The sequence below is a fragment of the Dermacentor variabilis genome, chromosome 2, assembly GCF_050947875.1.
Source record: "Dermacentor variabilis isolate Ectoservices chromosome 2, ASM5094787v1, whole genome shotgun sequence".
Taxonomy (NCBI): domain Eukaryota; kingdom Metazoa; phylum Arthropoda; class Arachnida; order Ixodida; family Ixodidae; genus Dermacentor; species Dermacentor variabilis.
In genome coordinates this window covers 133,046,316-133,061,991 of record NC_134569.1, presented here as the reverse complement: position 1 = coordinate 133,061,991, position 15,676 = coordinate 133,046,316, and the positions used below count along the sequence as shown (strand labels likewise).

Sequence of the window (15,676 nt, the reverse complement as noted above, 5' to 3'; positions counted from 1 at the left end):
CACCGAAGTGCGCCGCGCGGTGGTCGGGACAACACGAGAAAAACTCATGCGCTCTGGCTGGCTCTCGCAGCCCGCGGGTAGGGGAGCGAGAACAAAAAAAATTGAAGAGGCTCAATGTGTCCTCGCGATTAAAAGTGAAAGTAGAAAAAATAAATAAGAACGTAATTACGTTGGCTGGCTTAAGTGTCTTCGCTGGATTCTTTGGCGCAGGTGAAAAAAAAATGTTGTTATTTTTTTTTTATGTGACATGACGGCACGAATGAACCACCACAACGCTTCGTCTCATCGGGCCTCGCTGCGGGCTTTGTCAACTTTTCTGATAGTGTGTTGATTTGGCTTGTCTCGTTGTATGGCCCTATGTACGACTTTGGAAAAGTTCATGAACCTTTGGCGTCAAATATTTATTGGAATATTAAGCTTACAAAGTTCCGCAATTGAAAATCTAAAGCACACGTTTGGAAATGTCAATGCACCTTTCACATCAAAAGTTTATGAGAACTTTATACCCATAAAGTTTCGGAATTAACATCCACGCGCTCCGTAGATTCCATGATAGAGTGTAGATTCCGCGGCGAGCCCGTTCGCCATCAAAACGTCCTTGAAACTTTGTGCATGGATGGGGCTGCTTGCGTTATGTGACTCCCGGTTCATGGGCGTTGCCGCGAAATCCAGCCAGAGTTCGTAATTCTTGCGGTGAAATGGCTTTTCGAGCGTGAAAAAGACGTTCTAGACAAAATCCAGAATGATTTCTGGCGCCGTAGGTTGCTTTGGTTGGCGGTGCATGGACAGCACGAAAAAATTTCGGGGGGGGGGCTGAACCCCCCTAAGCCCCCCCCCCCCCTGTCTACGCCCCTGGGTGACAGCTACACTTATTTAGCTTCATCTCAATGGAAACAAGCAAGGACTTTTGTACAGCCAATTGTGGTGGAATTGCATATGAGGCCATGCAGGGTTGTTTACTGCTATTAAATCTACTGAAGTAGCAATGTGGTGGCGCAGACTGTTGATATAATCTCGACCGGGTCAGGCGGGCCTTCACGACAGGAATCGGGAAACAACGACGAAGCCGGGCATAGGATGGAAAAGAATAGAAAATATTGTATTCACTTCATTGGTACACGGATGTGATTCTCACCTGAGTCTCGAGCGGTCTTATTACCAAGTTGGCCAGTACGGCCTTAAATAACTACTGGCGGTCCTGTCGTCGTCGCCGTCTTCTTCCGGAGCCTGCCTTTCCCTTTTGCCCATCCTTGGGGTCATCTCGCGGAAAAGGAGTGACGTCCGTCTTGACCTTTGATTTCTGCTTCTATCCTTTTATGTCAGCTCGGGCAAAAGCGGCACGTCATCTGGACATTTGGTTCTTTCTTCTATGCTGTTTTGTCAGCTCGTGGAGAACGAGGTGGCGTCGATTCGGAGATGAGGACAATTATGTTGACGTAGGGAAGACCGTTTGAATGTTTCTCGCGCCTGACAGGTCGATCATAACAGTGTGAAAACTTTGAAGAAAATGAAGCGGCGCCTAACAGGCACAGATCTCGTGTGTTTTTATAAAAGACCATGAAAATTTAATCCCGCGAGGTTTTGCGTAATCAACGGGATCCAAATCAGAAACTATAAGGCCAAGCAATCAGGAGAGTTCAGATACCGACGTCTCCAGTCTGTGCTGTAGCTGATGTGCCGAGACATTGTTTTCCTTGGCCTCGTTTGCCGTAAGCATAGTCACAGCTCGGCAACATTCTTAATTATGCTTCAGCGATTCTAAATAAACTTAGTGCTTTCATGTCGTTTTCACTTGGTTTCCTCACAACGCGGCAGCGTCTACCCTTTTATCTTTCCGTGTAAGACGTCACGTGCTTTGAATGAATATATATATATATATATATATATATATATATATATATATATATATATATATATATATATATATATTTCTGTACGCTTAGAATTCTAAAATTAAAATGAAATTATCTGGACACAACATGTTATTCCCATAATGTTAAAGTGCAAACAACTTTTGTGCCCCTTGTTCTGCCCCGCCGCCCTTGCGAGCTTGGCGCATATTTGCAAACTCGAAGGCACTGTGAAGAAGGCCACATCTTAACGCGACGAAAACGAGAATACGCCCACGTGTTTTTTTTTTAGGGGCAACCTGAATTACGAGATGGAAAACCGAAAAAAACCTGCGACTTTAAAACGACCGGTCATGTTCCCCCGAATTTTCAATGGGGTTCTGTGAGAACGGCAAGTCCCTGAGAGCTTCCGGTGTCGGTGCTTGCGGCCAACGCTCTCAATTGAACTTCGGCGCATTGGTTGAAAAAAATAGCACTTCTCGAAAATGTGTTTGCGTAGACTATCCCAGGCTAACCTCACAGCACTCGCGTCCTTCCCACTAACTGCGGTATCAATGGCGTCTCCCACGTAGTGGGTGTGCATGAAGCGCTTTCAGCCTACGCACACGTGGATTTGCACGTGTGTCGGTCCTTTTGAAAGGAATGGGTGGGAGACCTGACTGTAGCCCAGAGCACCCACGCAGACTCTGAATAAGCACGGGGCATGCTACACGTCCCTTCGGGACAAAAAAAAAAAATCCATTACGTTAGAAAGACAGTAAAAAAAAAAAAAATCGGCTTATCCCGCGCTAATGTATGGGCAATCGATTATAAGCGAACCTTTAGTTGATGTTTACAGAAATGTCTTCACTGCTCCTTCTCGGCTTTTAATGCAGCTCAACGCTACCCGATCAATGCACGCTTTGGGTCCCGTTTTTGGTCACTACTTTGCTTCCTTCACCCACTCAAGCTGCTCCTGCTGCCGATTTCTACGCTTTAACGCGACGAAAACGAGAGTGCGGCCACGTGTTTTGTTAGAGGCAACCTGAATTACGAGGAAGAAAAGCGAAAACACCTGAGACTTTACAAGGAGCGTGTCATGTTCCTCTGGCTTTCAATGGGGCTCTCTGAGAGCGGAAAGTCTCTGAGAGCTTCCGGTGTCGATGTACGAGCAACAACTTTAAGAGCACCGCTAACTGTAAACGAGACATCCCATTCTGCTTGCGGCTAAAGTTTTCAATTGAACTTCGGCGTATAGGTTGAAAAATAACACTTCTAGAAAATGTTTTCGCGTAGAGTAGCCCAGGCTAACCTCACAGCACTTCCGGCCTTCCCACTAACTGCGGTATCAATGGCGTCTCCCGCGTAGTCGGTGTGCATGAAGCGCTTGAAGCATACACACACGTAGCTGTCTACGTGTGTCGGTCCTTTTGAAATGAATGGGTGGGAGACCTCATAGCAGCCTAAAGCGCCCACGCACACTCTGAATAAGCACGGCGCATGGTCCACGTCCCTTCTTGAAAAAGAAAATTCCATTACGTTACAAAGAGAGACAAAAAAAGAAATCGGCGTGTGCCGCGCTAATATGGGCAATCGATTATAAGCGAAGCTTTGGTTCATGTTTACAGAAATGTCTTCACTGCTCCTTCTCCGCGTTTGTGCAGCTCAACGCCATTCGCTGAATGCACGCTTTGAGTCCCGCTTTGGTCTTTACTTAGCTCTCTTCACCCACTCGGCTGCTCCTGCTGCCGATTTCTGCGCTTCCGCGTGGCCAGATCCTTAAGTTTGGCGCTGCCGTCTTCACTTCTTGCCTGGCTTGTAAATTTGGGCACCCGCCTAGTGGCACGCGCCCACACCGGGGTAATGGGCCAGTAATGTTCACATGCCCACTGTCTCATGCCCAGCTGCTACATACCCTACTGGCCAAAGTTGTCTACTCACACAGTGGCGTATGCCTAGTTATACATACCCAGAGCCCCAAGTTGTCTATTCGGGAACTTGCCCAGTGGCACCTCCCAGTGGCCCCCCTGTGTATCACTGACAAGCCAGCATCACTCAGCACTCGCACAGTGGGGAACAAGACGCAAAGAAAGCTAGGCTTTAAAAATACGCGACGCATCGCTGCTAGCTGCTGGGTTAGTTGTTTCGTACTTGGTTGTGACGTGAAAGGCGTGACGCGATGCAGTAATGGCAACACTGAAAAGAACGTCACTCGCAACTAACTTTATTGGCTGTAGACCATTCTTATTTTTTTTTATACCTGCATGTAACGCTCAAACACAGTTCCACATCCAGAAAAACTAGAGCAGCTTACTCACCTTTATATCTCGCCAGCCAGGGTACACTTTTATGATAAACAATAGAAGAATGTTGTTAAATTTGAAGGATTCTGCCGAAACCACGACATGGTCATGAAGCACGCTGTAGTATGGAAATTATTATTATTATTATTATTATTATTATTTGTTATGAATATATATATATATATATATATATATATATATATATATATATATATATATATATATATATATATATATATATATATATATATACAATTAACAGGAAAGGGAAAGCGAGGAGCTGGCTGGCAACTGCCACCGGAAGGGGCTCAACGCCTGCCTACTCTTCAGAAGGTAAGTGACAGCAACACGGAAAGGGAAGTTAGGAAGGAGGGGAGGAAAGAGGAAAGGAAGCGCAACAGGACAAATCTAAATAATAAACCAGAACACACAATACAGATCCCGCACAGTAGGACCGGTCACTGAAGGTCAAGCTACTACGGAATGCTGAATAGAATAGCTTCGACGATACAAACCTGAACCTTAGTTAACTCTAGAAAAAGTATTTATAGTTAAAACTCAGTTAGGGTGTAGTAATTCTGAGAAAGCCAATTTTTTTTTCATTTGTAGCCTCGCACTACAATTCGGGTGAATGTCAATTGTTACCTTTCAGTGTTAGTATATTAATTAATTAAGACATTAGCAATCGGTCTTTTAAAACTCGCTCCACTGTATCAGAAATGCCGCGATATTACTTACGCCTTCAGTTTCGCTCCCTCAAGTCAGAACTTTAGAAAGCGAGTAGCACTTCCTGTCGCTGGGCGAATGTTTCTTAGAGATTTGCGGGCAAATGCGGACGAATGTTTTCAGGTTGCGTAGTGGCTTACTTTCGAATGTAATGTATTTCTTCCTTTAATGATAGTCACTTAACTGGCTCCGTGAGGGCGCTGCCAACACCTGTGGAGTAACGGTGAGCTGACGCGGTGAGGAAGTCGGCAACAGAAGCAGCAGAGTGCGGACCCGGAGAGAAGTGAAGGAAACGAAATGCGACCAGAGCGTGCAGTGAGCGAGGAGCGTTACGCTCCACACGAAAGCGAAGGAGAAGTGAGGTGAAAACCTTTCGGTAAACATCCCAGAAAGCGTCGCTTATAAAATCGATTCCCACTTCAGCGTGGGATCCACCGACTTTCTTTCCTCTTTCTTCCATCAGTTAAGCAACCGCTAGAGCGTGGTCTTCGAATAGGAGAATGAGGCCCTTTTGCGCATCCGCCCATAGAACACGTGTTTCTCTGATACTATTACATTGTGAAGGCGTGCGGACAAGTACGCACTAGAGAACTCGGAGACGTAGATTGCTGAAATCGCTGTAAACTTTACGCTCAGCTAGACAGTAAAAGGAAAGGAACACGCCAGCGACATCGAGCGAATACGATTTCTGTCATCTGGGCCATAATTGAATGCGGTGTCGCGTTACAAGGCATTAGACGTTCGCAGTCAGAGGACGGTTCAGAACTATTCATCCGCCACAATCGTACAATTTTGAAGCCACACAGGTCTTTGTTTTGCGACAAAATGCATACTATCAAAGACGATGAGTTATATGTCATCGAAAGCGTGTGTTTGCGGCCCACGTGGGCAGAAAAAGGTAAAAAGTTACGGCTGATTGTGCTCTTACATGTGCAAAACGATATTCAAACGGGATAGTCAAGGGGGATCCACGCTTTCCCTGACAAATGCGTTTATGCAAGCATTTCATGAGGCGTTATGCCTTTTGCAATTCATAGAGATTCTTTTTTTTTTTCATCCCTGATGTTCACTCAGGCAGATTTTTTCAGGTTTTTTTCATTCATTGCAGACAAAGAAACCTGCCTTTGCGTTGTAGTGCGCTTAGTTTTCCACTGCTTGCGACCTTATAGTACTGCGCGAAGCATGCGCTAAATGGCGGTTACCATTGCTTCACCGCACACGCTTCAAGCATAACATGCCCCGCCTAGCCCGTCGCTCCCGAGGCGAATTCTGTCAGGGCGCGGTGATCATACTGGCCGCATTGCCAACCGCACAGCGCGGGATCATCTAGTATCACTAGGTATAATCTGCACCCAGTGCAAAGCGGCGAGCTGAGTTGCCCCATTTTTAAAGGGAAAAAAAGGTACTAGTGTAGCCTATACACGAAGTCTCAACTCGATAGTATTTCCACGAGTCTCCCGCATCAGTCACAACAGCGATTAACTTTGGATGTGCCTGGATGTGTTTGTCCTGTGAGCTCGCCGAGTTTTCTCCGGTGTGCGTCATTTCATGTCGTCGCATTCATCGGGATTGGCATGTTACGCAAACCGCCAGCGCCTGGCAATCCTCTACAGGTCTCATGAAACAGCTGGAGATAGTGACGTTCTATGCGAGGTTTACTGGAGGTCTCCTAATTTCCGAATTGCCGAGACTCGTGCATGTGTGAGCAATTTAGATGTTTGCTGGAATTCCTCGCAGGTAGTTCCACGCCGCATAATCACTCTGATTGTTTCTTTTTTTTGTTGTTCTTGTGCGATATGTTTTCCGCTCTATTTTTCTGTGGGAGGCAGTTGACACTTTGGGCTTTCCCGTATTTTCCATATATTTGCAAGCCTTTGCATCAATCATCCAGCTTCGGTGAACGCTCCAAAATCTTATAATGTGACGCCGACTCATGACTCCGTAAACTGCGTCATTAAAAAAATAGTATATATATATATATATATATATATATATATATATATATATATATATATATATATATATATATATATATATATATATCGGTTGTCTCAGCTAACTTGGATCAATATTTCAAAAGAGGAAGAACAGGAGCTCTTGAGAAATCGTGCCAACTGCATATTAGCGGTAGCCGTTTGTACTTAAAATACGTTTTTTTCATCCCTAAATAGCAATTAATTAATTGACATTATTTGGGCAACACCTTATTTATTGCTTCAGTCTCTAACATCACAATAAATTTGCAGAGCGTAAGCGTCGTATAAAGCGTTCGTCCGAAGAACAGGCGGCGTTTGATGAATGCGGCAGGGAACTCGCTCGCGAAAGGTTTCGACGTGCCGACCTCGCCGTGAGCGAGCGCGAAGCCGAGGCGTTACGACAACGAAGAGCGGCGCATCCCGAGCTTTGCCTGCACCTCTCTTCACAGTAGCGGAAGGGCGGTCATTTTTAATACCATAGCTCTTAGTCGTAGTTGTTTTATAGTTCCACCTCTCTTGTTTTTGTTTTTCTGTGCACCAGCACCCAGACATCAGCGTTGTTCCTGGGCCTATTAAATAAATGATTTATTGATTGATTGACTGAATATAAGGAGACACAGAAATAAAAGTCACACTTTCATTTTATCTTCCTCAATTTCGCTACGAAACCACAACGCCATAGAGCGTTGACTTGACGTCCCGCATATCTAAATATTTCTTTCGCATATAGACTATTGTGGCTCGTCACTAAAAGTTCTCGAAAATTATTTCTAATTTAAGCCTTTGCTCCTTCAGGAATACAAAAAGAAACAGTGGTAACTAGGCCCGCGAAAAGCCATCAATATCCATGACGTCACAGCGGCGAGCTGGTGCCGGGACTTCAAGGTGGCGTCGTAGCCCGTATGTCGTTCTTGCGTCTCTTCTGGCTCGTCAAGCCTCTCTTCTGATACTAAGAATGGCTTTACTTTCTTTTTTTGAATGCATTACGTGCCCCATTGAGCGGGAATCCGTCGGCGGCGTCAGCGTGACCGAAAGATTGTACCAAAAATGACCGACGGCGGCAAACAGTAAAAACACGTCACAAGAACGCTCGGACTAACGTCGAATTTCTCGGAAAGGTTCCTGCAGACAAAGTAAACTAACCGTTTTGGAAAGCGAATTTGGCAAATTTCGGTCTGCAGGTGGGAATCTAACCCTAGCCTCCGGGGTGCGAAACGAGCACGCCTCCCCGACACCACGCGGTTGCACGGTTCAGGCTGACTAAAGGTGTGCCCAGTGCGTGCGTCATTGCACACGTCACGTTGCAGCCATCTGGCTGACTGAAGGTGTGGCCTACTACGTACGTCACTGGGCACGTGACGGCGCAGCCAGTGGGGAGGAGGTGGCGCCACGTCACGAGTGTATAACACGAGCGCGTTCACGGTATTCCGAGGTCTACAAAGCAACAGTGCTTTCGCATTTCCACGCGTAAGCAGTCTTAAGTGTCTCTGCCGAATTTTGTAGACTTTTGTAGATGAGTAATTTACTGGTACAGCTTAAATTATCTTTGTCTCTTGTGTCCGTCGAAATGAGAGAACAAGAAATGTGAGGGTTTTCCAGGAGGAGGGAGCTGTGGTGGCGAGGAGAACAAATAGATGACGCGCAGCCCGACGGTTCGCCCCGTCAGCGCTCCCAGCCTCTGATTCCCGATTGCTATTCCCCCGATGGAATTACAAGCGACGCGCGTAGCCTGGCAACCAGAATAGCCAACGCGGGAGCTCTACGCTATACGCCCATGCGGAAGGCCGAGCTTGCGACTTCGGCGCCGAAAGAAAGTCGCAACACGCGCAAACCCCCGCGACCTTGGGTTGCGCGCTCGAATGCGCAAAAGGAAACGGCGGAGAGGAAGGCAAATAAGGGACGACGCGTTCCCGTCGGCGGCGGCGGGGAATGTATTCCTCCGCGGTCTCGGGAAGCGTATATGGGACGCCTGCGCAAACACGGCGTGGCTCTATTTTTCGCATCGCAGTAACAAAGTGCGTGGTTATATGTGCCAGGGGCGCGCGTTAACGTGTCCGGTAGCCAGAAGACAAACAAACTGGATGCGAATTCGGAAAAGCGCGATTGGCACAAAAATGATGCTGCCTTCGAGCGATTTGTGTCGTCTCTATCGTTATTTTTTTTACTGCTGTACGTGTTCGAAGATGCCGCTACTTTAGCAAACAAACGTCATACAGCAAGCTGGGCCGTCATCCACAAATGATCTATCTAAAGTTCGTCGAATATAGAAATAACGGTTCATTTCTCATATGCGTTTCCTAACTTCATCGCCTGCCGGCCTCATATGGTGATTTAAAAAACGCGGACAACTTGTTTATGCTATACCGTGCGTCGCGCAAGCACGCATGCGTCACTGCGCGTGCGTTCGGGCGTGACCTTGAAAACAAAAGTATGCCTGAAAGACCGCACCAGAGGCAGCTCTAGAACGCGTTCGCCTACACCACAGCAACAAGAGGTCCGTAAAAAGAACCCCAAATCCGCGTTTACGCTTCAGTGCGTGTGCTTCGGAGCCAACGCAACAACTCTCGAGCAAGGCGATAAGGTTTCTCAACGGTGTTCCCAACAGCGTGTTTCTTCATTATTATTTCGCTTCTCGCGACACACCACCCCGCGATAGTTCCGTGACAAGTGCGAGAGCCACGCTGACGACCGCGTTGCAACACCTGTTCGATGAGCAACAGCGAGCTTGCGTGATGCCTCCTACGCGACGATGGTTCTCGGAGTGCGATGCCAGAGAAGATCGAAGGCCTGACGACGGGGTCGCTTCACTTTCTCGACTCGTGAGCCCTCCCCCACCCTCCCTTCACCTCCCCCCTCCTTTTCCCGTTCGCGGAGCGTCGCTAGGTGCCGTCTAACCCTGGTCGCTCGATACCTCTAGCGGCGGTGGGGCGACTCCCAGCGGGTCAAGTTTATTATTATTTTTTTAACCATGCACCCAATCAGGGAACGACCCTAATTGGAGTAATCCTAGCCGCCCGTTCCAGAACACCGAGAGAAGGGAAGGAGATCCGAAAGGATAGCTCGCTGGGACCCGTATAGGTCACTGCATCACGAAAGCTTCGGTGAATTGTTTGCCCGGAGAAGGAGGTCAGCCGTTGCCAAGCGATGATTCTGTCGTAAGCCATTACTGCGACAAATTGATCAAACCGACATTTGATACTTGCCGCGTTGCTGCTAGCCAAGCTCACGAACCTTGAGCTATAGCGACTGAATATTCGACAAGGTTATTATTAGAAGGCGCAAAGATAATAATAATAATAATAATAATAATAATAATAATAATAATAATAATAATAATAATAATAATAATAATAATAATAATAATAATAATAATAAATAGAAGGACTTTGGGCGTGCCCTGGGGCAAAGACGATTCGCGTAAGTCTGCTTACCGATGCGAAAGTGAACAGCCAACGAGCTGAAGACTACGAGCCGATGGATTGTGGACAGCACATTTTATAAGTCACTGTTGCAGTATCTTTATGAAGCGGGTTTTCATGCTTGTATTTAGTGTCGGACTGACGTTATGCTGCGTGCCAACCCCAGCGAATTGAAAAGAGATATACTGTAGCTTTCACACAAATTCACCGAGAGGTGGGCGCCTGCACAGAATTAATACTTTTACTCGTAATCCAGTCGTGAATTCACAAAGCTTTTCGGTCCTAAGTGTTCTCTGATATTAGTCGGCCGACGTCGCTCATGATATGTCTAGCACAGGGATCGGCTAGAACTTTCTCATGCGAACAATTCTAGCCTAACAGACCTTTGTGAATATGGCCCCACGTGTTTAGCTTACGTTTTATTTAGCATGTTTGGCTTCTGCATTGCGACGGTATTTACAGAGTCGTGTGACGTGGTGCAAAAATAATGCCACCTCAATGCGCGGTTCCGGTGAGTCCCATCTTATCATTGAGTAATCTACAATCATTCAAGAATTAAAACCACGAAATGTGGCTCGAACTCGTCAGAACATTTTTTTTAATCTCCCTTCCTGTCTTAAAGCTGCCCTGGTCTTCTCTTATCTTTTTGCCATATGTTTCTTAAGGAAAACACTTAGACGCTTGTGACAACGTATATTGTTCGCTGGGCGGACTTCTTACACGAGCTTTGTGACGCACTATAACTCATGGGTGAGCGAGAACGATGACCTGCGAAGTCTCAAACGATCATCGACTCAACCGAGTTGAGCGCCGAGCCGCCCTAGAGCTCGGTCGAAGAAGACGTCTACGCTTCCCAGGAACTGTCGTCGGGTGTGAATGACGCCCAGTGACCACTTTTATCGAGGAGCGGCGCTGCCATCCAGTTTCTCGAGTCGAGGTGGAATGTTCGAGTGGAGGAACGCTCTAGGCTACGAGAGTGAGGATAGCCGCGATGCGCTCGATTTTTTTCCTTTTTTTTTTTTTACTTACACAATCATTTCAGGAAAACAGACAATGAATCGAGATGAATCGTAAGGGAAAACAACTGTTGTGTTTCATTTAAATGTCGAGAGAATAAAGAAAGTGATAGTGAAAGTGGACGAAAGAAATATTTCATCCAGGCGAGAGTCTCGTGGTAACCACTCACCAGGTAAAGCATCGTCCGCGTTACGCGTCCTGTGCTTTGGCAATAACGCTACCACGGTGGTCATTATCCCGTCCACGTTCTCGGTCAAATGTGTTCGTGTGTGTACAAGATTAGCCTCGGGAGTGCAGGCCAGCGCCACTCGATCACGGCACTGGCGGCGGATGTAGAACATCGAATTCAACCACGGAGCATCGCGTGCGCTCTAAGAACGTAAGCATAACTGCACAGCGAGTCCTAAAACGGGCGCTTTCGTCCCACAAAAGGGCTTAACTGCAGGAGTATATGCATACCGTGTGCATATTTCGGAGGGTGAGTGTTTATTTCCTCGTCTGAAAGATAGCAACGGGAGGACAAACGGCAGCACTGGGCACAATACACCAAGCTGTTTTCCTTCCTGTCGCCGAGTAAAGCGGCGGTAACGGTATGCTGTCTCTATAAATCTGGAAAACGACGCAAATAGTTTTCAAGTTTATGCCCTGTCAATTGAACTGCATGCGTGGCACCACTTTACCTATTCGTGAGAAAATACAGCGGAAATTAAAAGGGCGGAATATGACGAGCCATGCATACTACGGGCACATATGCACTGACATAACTGAACGATACCCATTAAACGAGTATATCATTGATCGAATGGCAGAAGTTCGTGGTCAATGGCACTTAAGTCACGTCCGTTCGAATCAGACTACAGCCATAAGTGAAGCAGCGATGTAGTGTGCAAACAGGGAATGCAAAACGACAGTGAAGTTTGTCTTTTCTGTCGTCTTGGGCTACACACGTACATTACGTAAAGGGTCCATTGTAAGATGAATCGAGGTGCTTTCTCTCATTGCAGTCGCATATGGTTGTAAGTACATGCAGCACAAGATACTGTCGCCGCATGGCACACACAAAGCGATTCGTCAGAAACTGCATTGCTGCACCTGCTCACTCAGCGCGAGCTGGCTCGAGAATAAGAGAACGTGAGTGCGAATTCTACTCTGGGGAATTCTTTTTATACAGCCCAATGTTGTATTTGCTTTTCTTATCGCATAAGTGACTCTTGGCGCAAAATGCTATTTTTTCGAGCATCGGGAAAAGTGACCGTTTCTTCCTTGAGGAGCATACAAAGAGAGCAACTGTTCGTCCTTGAAGAAGCAATTAACCACATGGAAAGTAACAGCTCATCTCCTCACAGTTACTCCTCAACGAGACGTGTAGTTGTGGCAAGTAGTTACTCTCCAAAAGGACACCCTCCGTACCCTATTTACTCCCTTACTTATGCGTGTGTAGCACGAGAGTTCAGGAGCAGGCAACTATATCCAGTAAACACTGCTATGCTACCTCGTGACACCAAGGCTGTCGGTGTTGAGATACTCAGAATGCAGTGTCATGCGATGTTATGCAACGATCATGTTTGCCACATGGTAAGGTTAACTAATTAGACGTTCTACTAGAGGTTATGCTTGTCAAAAAGCGACATGTGTTCATCCGTATCCTTCGGCGTCTGCCATTGGTTTGGATAACTCGTTCGTTTTGTAGCGCCGAAAAAATAAGCTTCATTTAAACAGTGCAGTAAAAGCACGTGGGTGCACTAAAGCTGACAGCTCAAAAACTGCGAGACAATGCGGGTAGGAACAGTGCATGTATTATTGTGAACAAAAGCTCTGCAAGGTATTACTATGTCATCGATCAAGCTATACTGTGAAAAGGGACGACAATGATGAAGTTAGTATAGGACAGTTGTATCACTTTTAAAGCGACAGCTTTCTTTAGCTACTCCGCCGACTTTGGATGAACGTCGGTCGATCTCGCAGAACAAAAAACAAAAAGAGAGAAAAACAATTAAGAACAGCTAGGCGGAGCAGGAAAGAAACCTTAAAATGCAGCAGATCCAACAAGTTCTAACCTATATACAAACAAACTTTATGTGAGTGCATAAAGAATCAAAACACGAGTACACGCACGCACGCACGCACGCACGCACTCACGCACGCACACGCGTGCACTAGCGCGGGCGCACACAAATTATACCCAGCCTTTTGTTAGGTGGAGTTGCCGACTAATAGGGAGTACGACGGACGCCTTCAACGCATCATGATCCCGGAGGCAGCATGCGCATACGTACGTAGCGCAATTCGAATCCATTCTATCCGTAAGAAGCGTTTACTACTTCGTTACAGTGCATCCGCGGATGCGCGAATGTGAGCATTCTGTCTCTTGCATTTTCCCGCACGGCCGGCGCCGGCACTGCCGCTGATGCGCAGAGGCGAGTGCCGCCTGGTAGTAGTGCAAGGAACCCAGCGGCGCGCTCGGCGCGCGTACTCCTCTGTGATTGGTTGCCCTAGTCGGCAAGCCAACAGCCAGGCCGCAGCCACGGTCACGAAACACGGCAACGTTCGCAAAGTTAAAAAAACAGGGAAGAGGGTCAACTTGGGTCACTAGGTATGTGCTCGCTGCCGTCTTGCGAAGCAGACAACATGTGCGACTGGGTATGTGCATGCCAGAACAGACGACTTGTTCCTCGTTGCTGTCTGGCCTAGCAGACAGCTTAGGTCACTGGGCAAGTGCCGCTTGGTACGTTCGCAAACAGACAACTTCGGCACTGCATATGAGATATGGGTATGAGCGAAGTCTCGGTCAATCCCCCAAAATATATGCCCCGAGGTGACACAGGGGGCATGTAGCCCTACACATATTACAGTGATAGCTTTAATCACGCACAGAATTACGTTAATTTATTTGTATCAAAGCGATAGCTTTCTTTAGCTATTTGACCGCTTTGAATGGACGTCAGCTGATGTCGCATAATAAAAACAGAGAGGAGAGTAAATACCAGAGAGAGAGAGTATGAGAGTGCTGAGGAGGAAAGCAAGGCAGGTTCCGTGTTCTCTACCTCTCGGTCCTTGCTTTTGCTTTCCGTTGGCCAGTGTGCGGGTGACGTCACGCACTATGGGAGGAGGGGGCGAAGAGGACGTGCGCCATCTGCGAGCGCTTCATCCACAAAAGACAAGTTGTACACGGCCGCTTGATAGAGTGTCATTGCAACGAAGTTGCAGTCAGGTCACTAGGAAGCGTGGTGGTCGCTACTGAGATTCAGCAGAGGTGCTGTAATTACAACAAGATATAATGTATCGTGATATCATTTGACATTGGTGCTGGCGGCGAGATGGCACCTTTGTGTGTCTGCTGATGTGTGCATAAGGCTTCGTGACTGACGAACGGCATAGCGATATGCGGCAGGTTAGACAAAGAGCTATCACAGACATTAACAACTACATCTCGGATGGTTCCTCCCACAATTTTTTGAAATCTTATGCCCCTGTGATGAGCAACTAGCACCTCACTCGTCCCTCCTATTTTAGCTTGCTTGCATTAGTTTGTCCCATGGCTTCTGAAGGAAAGCGTATCAAGTGCATTTAGCACAGTTACAATGCAATGCGAACTAGTAGGTATACATCACAGTGCACTCTACAATGTCACTCTAAATGTTAACGATATCTAAGTTTTAAGGACTTCCTTTAAGCCAATTAGACTGATTACTTCGGACTCGTCGTGAGCGTCTACACGCAAATGAAAAGGCTCATTCCTCTTATGGATCAATCCACCTCACTTGCTGCTGGAGTGGTTTGCTCCTGGAGCGCGTTTATGAATAAGTCAGTGAATACCACGCACGTGTCTCCAAGATATAGTGCCTTTAGTTGGGCTGCCTTGAATAATTTACACGCGACACACGCGAAGACACTAACACGTAACGTAATCAACGAGATGCCAACACGTCGTTGCTCGGTTGTTGGCAGTACTTGCGATACTCACGAGTGGTTCATCTTATTTTGAATCCCACTCGTGCTGTTGTGCGGGCACAAGTCATAAGGAAGAAAGTGTGGCATGTACTGGAAGCAGTCCCGAATGTGTTCTTCGGGGCACTCTATATTCCCAATACTTGACTGACCCTGCCACGTTGTCCGAGCACCCCGACGACGCGCCTTGGCTAATGCGAATCTATACTTCAGTCGCGCCGAGAGCGCAAGGAACCCGGCTTTTTTTTTCTTTTTTTCTTCGTGCTGATCTGCCTCATAATGTTGACTGAAACAGACTGGCCTCCACAAAGGGAGGACGAGGGAAAAGTTTCGGCTGTTCAATCGAGTGGGGCAAATAACGACTGGTACCGAAACGACTCGGAAAACTGATGAGAAGGCAGCTTCCATTTGATCCGCCTTAATTACTTCGTAGCTCGTAAGCTGCTGTGCCCCGCCAG

General features: G+C 47.0%; 1 protein-coding gene across 1 annotated transcript in view; it reads right to left on the bottom strand.

Annotated features, from left to right (window-relative positions):
- Positions 1-15,676, bottom strand: part of IA-2 (tyrosine phosphatase IA-2) — a 700,681-nt gene that overhangs the window by 621,663 nt on the left and 63,342 nt on the right. The gene's annotated exons all lie outside the window — the stretch shown is intronic.